Source organism: Solanum lycopersicum, chromosome 1 (assembly GCF_036512215.1).
Source record: "Solanum lycopersicum chromosome 1, SLM_r2.1".
Lineage (NCBI taxonomy): Eukaryota > Viridiplantae > Streptophyta > Magnoliopsida > Solanales > Solanaceae > Solanum > Solanum lycopersicum.
This window is the reverse complement of record NC_090800.1, coordinates 83,616,745-83,628,843: the sequence shown is the minus strand read 5'-3', so window position 1 is coordinate 83,628,843 and position 12,099 is coordinate 83,616,745.

The window sequence follows — 12,099 nt, the reverse complement described above, 5'->3', positions numbered from 1 at the left end:
GATTAGATCTATACTAAATTTAGTGAAATCCTCTAATCTAGGACTATAATCATAATAAATATAGTTCTTATGTCAAACAATAATGTATAAAACTCCGTGGATAATCTACTTTTATAATTTTTATTTTCAAATTTTACTTAAAAAGACAGTCCATATCACTTTCAATCGATTTCAAATTCTATAACCAATCTCCTTAAACTATTTCTAAAAAAAAATTAAACACCCCCTTCAAACAAATCAAATCTAAAATTTAACAAATTCGATATAGAATAAATAAATAAATTTATCATATAGTACGTTACATATGAAAAAAAATTTACAAAGAATTGAGTAGTACCTTAATGTAGTTTAATGACAATACAACTTTTGAACAACAATTTTCTCCACCGCTAGGGAAGAGAAATTAACACCTTTTTATATGATTTGAGTTTTTCTTTTTTCCCCTTCCCTTCCTATTTATATATATAAAAAAAATATTGCTCATAATGTTTTTTCCTATTTTGATTGTCAAAATAATATTAATAATTTTGTAATATGTAAAATATTATTTATTAATATTGTTAGAGCCAGCTAGATTTCTACTAAGGGGTTAAAATTTTCTTTGAATAGCATATTAAAAATTTTAATCATATTTACACTTGTATTATAGAAAATTAAGTTAAATTTACCTATCATTGTACATTTTTTCATAATACAAAACCATAAAATTATACATTTGACCATATTTGTTCCCATGTAATAAATAAAATAATATACAATGACTATTGGCTTGACATGAAAATACACCCTCACATTTTTCTTTATACTCTTGACCCATTCAATTAAATTCAATTTTTTTTTAATTAAAATAAACTCCTTTTAGTTGAATACAAATGAATTATTAAAATATTTTATATGACTTGAAATAAATGAATTTTACAAATTTTAAAAATGTATTGATTTGTTTTTATTCAGAATAATCCTTTTTTAAGTGAGATAGTCAACAAATTGTAAATCAGAATTAATGACTATCTCTTCTTCTAGAATGTGTTTGAAAAAATCTGGTAATAATTAGCAAATTAATTTGTGGTAATTATTAACAATTCATTTATATTGGACTTGAGGGAATATTGAGTTAATGTTTGGTCATATTTTGGAGAATTTAAACAAATTATCTTTAATATGTGTTTGACCATAAAATTTAATTAGATTTTAAAAATCTAAAGTTAAAATATTTATCAAGTAGACCAAAACTTTTTCAAAATTTAAAATTTAAAATCTATGATTTACTAAACTAGTCTATTACATGGCTAGAAAAAAGGCAAATTATTATATTTTTAAGGATTTAAAAATATAATAATATAATTAAATCACTCGTTTCGATTAAAATAATTAATTATTCTCATCGACTTAAAAACAAAACAAAAAAATTACTCCAAAAAAAAAGAAAGAAAAAAGAGGAACCCACACAATTCTGAATTTGTTTTTGTTAAGTTTTATGGATCATAAATAACATCGAAGGTTTTTGTTATATTTATTTAAGCTTCAAACTCGAGAGTTCAATAATAAATTAATTGAAATTAAAATTTTCTAGTTTATTAGTTGTTTGATATACAAATTAAATTATTCTGAATTATAGATCTAGACTAATGGATCCCACCAAATTTAGTATAATTATAATCCCAAATTTAATCATGTATGTACGATTTTATCCCCAATCCTAGATGGTTATATACAAGACTTGTATATTATATACTTATAAGTGTATACAAGTGTTCATAGTGTATAAAAGATGATACACACATATACATTGTTATACTAAAGCTAACTTCCTCTTTTTCCTTAGGTTTATTTGAAATTTAACTCAAATTCTACTTCAAATCAATTCAAAAAACGATGTATAAGTCTCTGAAAAGGATGAGCTTTAAGAGACTGGTTTGGAATTCTTACAGAGTGGAACCATGCAGTATCAGACACGAAATGGATCTTCCAAAGAACAAGGTCTTTTTTGAATCAATCAATTCATAACTATTAAACGACTTCGATTTTCATAAGCAATCTCCTTAGACTATTTCTATCAAATTTAGACAACACCACTTTTAAATTTCTCACAAAATCAAATTCAATTTAATGAGTTGATACAGATCAGAAACAAAAAAATAATAATTGTACCTAAAGATTGAAATGTATCTATTACATAAGATGTATATACATATGAAAAACAATTGATAAAGAATTGAGTACCTGTATCTAGGTTTTTGATGATGCGACTTTTGATGAACCATCCTCTCCATTGCCAAAGAAGAGAAGTTGATGTCCCTTTTTGAAAGAAAATAATTGTTGTGCTTATAAGGGTTGTGCGCCTAACCGGATTGGTTTTGCTATCGCTTCTGTGTAGGGGTCGGCTTATGTGATTTGATTTCCTTGCTTTTTCTTCTTATTTATATAAGAAAAATGTTTTGAAAAATTTATTTCCTAGTTGACCGTATAAAATACTGATAATCTTGTAATAAGTAATATGCCATTTATAAATACTTGCGGAACCAGATGGAAGTCTACTAAGATAGTTTAAAATAAGGCTAGTTTTAAATATATACAATAAATAAATTAGTTTATGATAAATATAACCGTGTTTTATTTACGTAATAATAGCCAAGGTTATAAAAAAAACATACATTGACTATAAGGTATATCTCATCAAAACTTATAGAAAATATACACCGACTATACAATATAACTTAATCTATGCATGAACTATACAGTAAGTATGCATTGTGATACACTCAAAAATCTTAATATGGTTTACTTATACATGAAATATACACTGACTATTCCCCCTCGATCAAATCAAAATCACCTCTAAATAGTTTTAAATTTTAGATAAGAAATTTTATCGATATTTTGAGTCTTTTAATAAATAATTCGCTTGAAACAATTCACTATTATGCTAGGTCGATTTTTTTAAAAAGAAAAAAAGAAAAAGGGGAAGGAGACTAAGAAGATGAAAAGGAGAAGAAATAGCTTAGGCTACAAAAGAGAAGGCCCAATAGCCCTTTTTCGGAAAATTACGTGGCTAAGCAAACTTATACTATTTAATTACTCATATAGCTATAGTTTGTTATAATTACCACTCGCGACTAACATTATACATTAATTACGTATGCTGACTTCGAGTTTGTATAATTTGTCATGTTTGTATATGCATAATTCGCCAGGATATAAAAATAAATATGTATAAAATACAATTTTTTAACCTATATACATATATACAATTCACCTCTCTCCCACTCTTTGCCTTCTATCGCTCGCCTCTCTCATCCCTCTCTCAATTTCTCTCGCCTCTCTCCTCTCTCTCAATCTCGCTTGCCATTTATACAAATGTATATGTATAATATACAATTATATACATATACAGTTCATCTCTCTCCTACTTTCTGCCTTCTCTCGCTCGCTTCTCTCCCCCCTCTCTCAATCTCTCTCGCCTCTCTCCTCTCTCTCAATCTCGCGTGCCATTTATACAAATGTATATGTGTAATATACAATTATATAAATATACGTTCATCTCTCTCCTACTTTCTTCCCTCTCTCGCTCGCCTCTCTCCTCCTTCTCTTGATCTCTCTCGCCTCTCTCACTGTCTTTATCACCTCTCTCCTCCCTCTCCCAATCTCTCTTGCCATATATACAAATACATATGTATAATATACAATTATCTAACCAATATTCATATACAATTCACCTTTCTCCCACTCTTTTCTCCCTTTATCTCGTCTCTCCCCTAGTCTCACTCGTCTCTCCTCCATATAACATGCAGCTACAGATTGTTATTATCAAGCTATAGCTATGGAGATTAATTAATTATTTTAATTATTTTTAATTGGCTATATATTCAAGTTTTCCTTTTTTTCGTAACTTTTGTAGACTGTGATTAAAGGATTATAAGTAAAGTTTATAGGCTGATAATTTGCATAATTTGTCCTTTGTAAAGTTACTTTTAACATCTTTTTTTTTAATTTCAATCTAATGTATATTATTTATTTTATCACACTATTTTATTTTCAAGTATATTTATTAGAGCCAAAATAAAGATTGAAATAATTAATTCATGATATTTTTATATAAAAAGTAGTTTTTTTTTACAAGTATAATGAATAGAAAAAATATTAAGAATTAAATTAAAGTAATAGTAAAATAAAGTAATAATAAAACAGATATCACACTAACTCACAAAAGAAATAAAAAAGAAATGAAATAATAACAAAATAAGTATAAATAGTAAGATCTCTCTTCAAACGGTATATTCAAATATAAGATTTGTTATACAGTGCAATTATGCAAACTATAGTTATAACATACGAATATGATTTTTATATTTGCTTTAATGTGAAAGTTTATATATATATATAATAGAACCTCTTTAAACTAATAAATCTCTTTTAAGGCATTTTATTTTCGACATAACTCGGATCAACACAAAAAATCACCAATTTTAATATGATTAAAAGAATTTCGAAAGACCCTTATTAGTATAATAAATTTAATAATTTTATAAATACAAAATATTTAAGATAATTTAGTAAAACATGATTCTACTATTTTCTTGAAAAATTTTATTTAGTTGAAATTTAAATCAAGTTAGAAATTCATCTTTCTATTTTTTTTATTGAATCCAGAAATTCTGATATTGTCTTCTCAAACTGCACTAAAAAATTATGACGAATTTTACCACTTTAGATGTGGTAAGTGTTTGGAGGAATACATCATTAATATATGCGTAGTATTTAATTTTGATTTTTAATATTGAAATGATCCTTTAATGCATAGCAAATTTATCAATTTTGATCTTAATATATGTTTACTTGATTGAAGTGATTCTTAACGTAAAACAAAAGACATTGATTTTGATCCTTACCTTAAATATAATAGATAGTAAAAAATATGTTAATGAATTTAAGGCATATAACATAAATATGTCCTTTAAGTTTACTTTAAATTACATTTATGCCTTTTAATTTTTGATTTGCATAAGTAGACATTTAAATTTGTATACAGTTTAACAAATAGACAGACATGTCCTACATACATCCTACATAATACATCTTACATGTCATTTTTTTATCTGATGCAGTGTCCTACATGTATTATGTCATGTATGACTCATATGTCTACTTGTTCAATTTTATACAAGTTTAAATGTCTACTTATGCATATCCAAAGTTAAATGATATAAACGTAAAATAAGGTCAATATATAAGGCACGTTTATATATTATGCCTAAATTTAAATATGAAACCAACGTAACTTATTACAAAATCAAGTAATGAATTATTGCTTAGCTCTAACGAAGAACACCATGAAATTTAACACTATTATTTCTACTTTCTCTAACAAAATATTAATATTTTTCTTGCTCGAAACGGAAAAGGATATAAGATCAGTGGAGTAGTAAATTAGAAAAGAGGAATAGTAAATTTTTTTGGAGAATGAGAGAAAATAGAATTAGACTTTATAGAATTCTTTCTTTGGAATTAATAAAAAATAACAATAATTATGAATTTGTATGAATTTGTTATAAAACTATATGAAATTAGAAAACAAATAAAGTAGGGAGAGGAGAAAGTTTTCTTATTCATCTCGAAGTATAATCAGAATTCATTGATTTTCTTTACAATGAAAGAAAATCATTTATTTATAGGAAAGACTTAACTTTGTCCCCAAGTAGAATTTCTAGATATATTCTAAAACGACTCCACATAATTAGACATTCACTCTAACAAAAATATGTTTATAACAAAATTTTTAATATTCAGATAGAATTCGTAGTTCTTATAATATATTAAGGACCATTTTGGTCATCTTTTCCCACACATTTCGATCTTTTTTTTTCCATACTCTTCCATAACCGATGAGTAGGTAAAAAATGTATTCTATATCAAAATATTCTGTAATTATTTTTTATAAATATTTTAATTGAAATTGTGATAAGAGAAAGTATAATACTAATAAATTTATATAAAACAAAAAAAAATTAGAAAGTGAATTATTTTCTTCTTAACAGTACTATAGTATAATTAGAAACCTTTGTTGCATCACATGTGTACTTGACAATAAAGGAGAGGATTTAATTAGCATTTAATATTATTTTTAATTCAATTCATTTTTTTTTTAGTCTTCCCGCTTTTTATTTATATTGATAAATATGTACTAAATATACTAAAACATTTGATTGTATGTGCAACTATTATTATATACATTAATTTGAGGTTATTATTTACAATAAATTTATAAATTTCAAATTTTAAAATCGCCCATTATACACTTTACCCTAATATATAGTGAATTTTTTAAATATAAATCAAATTAATCAAATCATAAACGAAAAAGAAACGTTAGAAAAACAAACAAAACAAAATTCCTTTGCTACTAAAGGAAAAATAGCAAGAAAAAAAATAGGGTTCAATTAGCCTTAGTTTATATTAAAATACGAAATTAGAATTTAAATTTGATGGATTTAATAATCGGATCTTTTTCGTTAAATTCATTTATAACTTTAGAAATTAGTCGGCATTAAATTATATTAATCAGGTTAAATTTTTTGATATACAGTTTAAATTTCAAAAATTATTTTTTTTCATAAATATGAAAACCTCATAAATTATAAAAATTATCATAACTTTTTTTTACTCTTATGCCATCTTGTCAACATACATATCATTATTTATAATTGAAATATCAAAATATCATAAGATGCCATGATAAAATTTTATTATATATAAATTTGTGTTAAAAATATTGAATACAGTTAAATCGATATGTTATATGCATGCATGTTAAATCAGCCAAATAGGTCTGACTCAGGCTACATGACATATTTCGTAATATAAAACCACAAAATTATGTTAAACTTTATTCCTGATAAACTTTATTCCTGACTACATATATCATTGCAAACACAAAATGCCTAATGATTTGGCTCTAATATTAAAAAAAGATTATTTCATACATATAATTAATCTGCTCAGAACCTAATAATTAAGCAAAAGTAGAATATAGTTTAAAATTTATATAAATAAAATATTCTAATTCCGCTCCTTTATTATGCAATCACGTGAATGAGTATAATATTTGGATCTCAATCCCTGCCCAAATCTGTGTACGTGATGAATGACGCAAATGGCACAGAGTACGAGGTAATTATTTCGAGTTAAACGATTTAAATTTAATAAAGAAATTTATTGATTATATATTTAATTTTTTGAAAATATATTAGTATTTGTAAAGGTTGGAGTATATAAATAACATAAAAGGTAATATAAGTCACAATAATTAACAATTTAAAATATCTAAAAAAAATGTGAAAAAATTTAAAATAAAAAATAAATTTGTTTGAATTTTAATTTGAAATCTGTCACATAAATTAGGACAGGAAAAATACTTACTTCTTCCGTCCGCATTTAGTTGTCATAATTTTTTTTAAGAATCAAATTATAAGAACTTTCATTAACATTTTATGATAAATTTGGGATAATGCATAAGTACCCACCCCTAGCCTATGCCCGAAATCTCAGAGACACACTTAAATTTAACTAAGATCCTAATACCCCTGAACTCAATTTATTCATATTTTTGTGCATTTTTTGCGCTGATGTGGAACCTTTAATCATCCAAGTTGATTGTGTTTGTACGCACTCGCCCACCATGTGTGCAAATAATTCTTTTTAATTATTTTTTTTAAAAAAAATCTTTATTTGTAAAAAATAATATTACATAACATGTTTTTTTAAAAAAATTATTTTTTATTTAAATTAAGCTTACATCTTTTACCTTGTAGGGAAACTATTTTTCTTACTTACATTCAAATTTTTTTTCTATTGATTTTTTTTGTCTTTCTTTTTAATTTGATTTCAAACATCTTTTATTTAAAATAAAGTAATTCTAAACGGATATTAAAATAAGTGAAGAAAATAAAATAAAATATAAAAATATTAAAATATTAAAATTAAAGGACACTTTTAAATTGTTTTTTTAAATACACATAATTTATTAAAAATAATTAAAAGTGAAAAGATAATAAATTAATTAAAAAACAAAGTGAAACTAAATTAAAATAAATATTCTACAAAGAAAGAAAGAAAAAATAATTAAATATATATAAATTTTATTATCAATAAATATGTGTATTAACTAATTACAAAGTAACTAATTAAAAATTGACATGTGTCCAATTTGTACGTTCATCACCTGCCTCCAAGAGAGTGTGTGCACTCTTTATAACATGTCAGCGTTTGTAAGGTAATAGGACTCTAATTAAGTTTATGTGTCTCTAAATTTCGTGGCATAGTCTAGAAGATACTTATGTATTTACCCTATATTTTTTTATCGTATTGATATGCAAAAATTGTGATCAATGATTTTTTTCGTATAGTTTTTGAATATATATCTTATTGTTAAAAATATCAAATAATATAATTGAACTTAACTTTAAAAATTAGTTAAATTCACTTTTGAAACAATTAAAAATGGACTAATGGAGTACTACTCATGATCACGAGTGGCTCAAGCATATCAATGTCCTAGCACTAAAAATAATTTGAAGGTATTATTTTTTAAAAAAAAATCTAATTTATTTAAAAAATAAATTGAAGGTATTTAAAAAAAATCTAATTTATTTACTTTCAGTTTTTAAAATGCAGAATTGCTAATATATTTGAAGTCACCTTTTGAGATGCAATATTTTTTCTTTCTAATAAAAACTACAATATATATATGTATAAAATAAATTTTACTTCATTTATTGGATTTTAACTTTTATATATATATATATATAATAATAATAATAATAAATTTTACTTCATTTATTGGATTTTAACTTATACATAATTTAAGAAAGTGTTTTTCTTTTAATTATGTGATCTTGAATTAAAAATATGTATAATATACAAACATATTTAATTAATTTTATCTTTTAAACACGTCATGTGAAAAATTAAAATTCAATAATTCACCAAACAAAATATTCTTCCTGAGATGAACAAAAAGAAGTAAGATAAAAAATAATACATTACAATTTTTTTATTTTAAAAAATTCTATAATGATTTTATTATTTGATAAATTTATTGAAAATGTTAATGGAAAATACTTTATCACAAAATACTAATAGAAAATTTTCATACTTCAAAGCGTGTCAAAGACTATTTTTAAGAATTTTCACCCAATATTAATTATATCTTTACTATTTAATAAACTTTTTTAATACAAAAATTAAGAGTTAAAAACTAACGAAAATTTATCTTAAAAGAAAATCCCTAAAAACTGAGGGAAAGTATTTTCTCTTTCTTTGTCTCTTAGCAAAGAAAGAACATAGAAATATGTATAGATGAAGTTTGGCTTATCATTTACATACTTCAAGAAAATAAATGGAAAGTTTTGAAAAATGTATTTAGTATAAAAGAAAATATTTTTAAAAAAATATTTTTTAATTTTTTATATATTTGGTTGGATTAAACATTTATTTTATAAATTAACAAATTTTTAAAAATGACTTCTCTTTAAAATTTAAGGAAAACATTTTTCAAAATTCACTTTCGATCTCCCACGCACCATACCAACTCCTAATCCACCCCAGACACCCTCCCCCACCTCTACCACCGCCACCCCCATTCTCCAAAAAAATTAAGTTTTCTAAAAAAAATATTTTCAATTTCAAAATTTCATTTTTCACCCCTATGCTCCTCCACTTCCCCCTCTCCCCCTCCCAAAAAAAATTAAATTTATTTTTAAAAAATAATTTCAACTTCAAAAATTCTTCTTTTTACCCCTACCCTCCCCCTACCTCTACCACCCCACCCCCATCCTCAAAAAAATTAAGTTTTTTTTAAAAAAAAATATTTTCAACTTTAAAATTTCATTTTTCACCCCTACACTCGACCACACCTCCCATAAAAAATTAAATTTATTTTTAAAAAATAATTTCAACTTTAAAATTTTTTCTTTTCACCCATACCCTCGATCCCACCCACCCCACCCATCCCACTACCAGCCCCCCACCCCCATTTTTTTTTAAGTTTGTGGTTAAAAAGTATTTTCAATTTTCAATTTTTATTTTTTTCATCCCTATCCTCGATTTGCCTATCCCTAAAAAAAGGTAAGTTTGTTTTTTGAAAAATTATTTCAACTTTAAATTTTTATTTTTTCACCCCTACCCTTAATTCTCTCCCTCCTCTCAAAAAAAATAAATTAAAGTTTGTTTTTAGATTTTTATTTTATTTTCTACACTAGTAAAAATAAAAGATATTTTTTTGCTGTGATATCTACTATAACAAGTAAATTTTGGATATAGACGATATCTCTTTATTGTTCGTGATATTGACCACATTTTATTTTTTTTGCAATATAATTTAGATGAAAATGTACATCGCATGGACATGTGATATTGATTAAACCACTTGCATTGTGGGATCCTACGATTAAAAGTAGGTTCGACGATACAACTCTTAACATTGAATTTATTATGCTTATTATAATTTTATGAATTTTTAAAATTTCAATTGAAAAATAATAAATTTAATCCGTCGTGTCTAAGAAATAAATGAGTACATTAATTTAAAATGGGTTAGTTAGCAATTGAACGTATAAAGACAAATAAAAGAGCATCATTTTGACAAGACAAAAATAAATAAATAAATAATTATAAACAAGCATAATCAGATTTAGGTAACTTTAAATCTAACTACATGTAATACTATGAGGAGTAGTTGAAATATAATTGCATTGAAAATGATTAAAATGGCCTTTTATATTTAATAAATTATATCGATTAGATTTGATTAAAAAATAATTAATATATAAAATCCTTTTTGACCAAAAAATTTAATCAGGATGGTAAAAATAACATATTCACATTATAAGTTTGTTAGTTTTTTTTTTCTTTTTTGATATTTTTGCTTTTTTAATTTTAATACTCTTTAATTAAAATAAAAAAGAGATTAATTTATTTTAAAATAAAAAGAATATTATAGATATTTTACATGTCTGATCAAATTCTAACCAATTTTTTTTTTTATCATTTAACATTACTAAACAAAAAAAAATATTACACCAACTGTGATAAAATTGCATCAAACTCTAGAAAGGAAAGGCACAACAAGAACAGAAAAGTTAAAAGGTATTTTCAAACATCATCTTCAAACACAAAAAGAAAAACAATTACACAAAATAACAAATTTGCTTCAAACTCTAGAAAGACACAAAAAAACAAAACAAAAAATTTATGAAAATATATACTTTCAAATATGAGTTTCAACTATTATTTTTTTGACCAAATACATAAATAGATCCATAAACTTGTTAGATTTTTTTCCTCAGGTATCTCAACTACGTCATTTTTCTATTGATCATTGAACCACACATAATTTGTTCCTTTAAAACACTGTTGGTTGATTTTGATCGGCTTTTCTATTGTAAATGCCTTTAATTGTTATCGAATTGTAACAATTTTGATTGAAGGAATGAAGACAAATCGTGTTAGTCTCATTTATTTTTTAATGTGTTCAAATGACTTAAGTAAAACATAATTATTCTCGAACATTTTCATTATCAATTGGACTAATGAGTTGTGGAACAACATATGTATCCTCTATCAATACCCCTCACAAATCTGATTCCACATCAGACAAAGGTATTTGTTTAAACGGAACAAATTATGGGGTTCAATGATTCAATAGAAAAATAACGTAATTGAGATACCTTAGAAAAAAAACCAACACATTTAGAAATCTGGTTATATTTCCACATTTCCTATCATCATCAAATTATATTTACACACAAAAAAAAAAAAAACAATTACACTAAAAGTAACAAAATTGCATCAAACTCTAGAAAGACAAAAAAAAAAAAAAACAGCAAAAATTACAAAATTGTACTTTCAAATATGAGTTTCCGCTATATTATTTTTCCACATTTCAATCATCAAACCTAACAGATTATATATTATGAATTAGAAATTTAAAACGCCAAAATTATTGTACTTTTTGAACTATTCTGATCATACATGCTCCAAAATATAGGGTCCCCTTTTTTTTTTCTTTTTTGTCATTTTCTCTTTATACATATGTATAGTAGA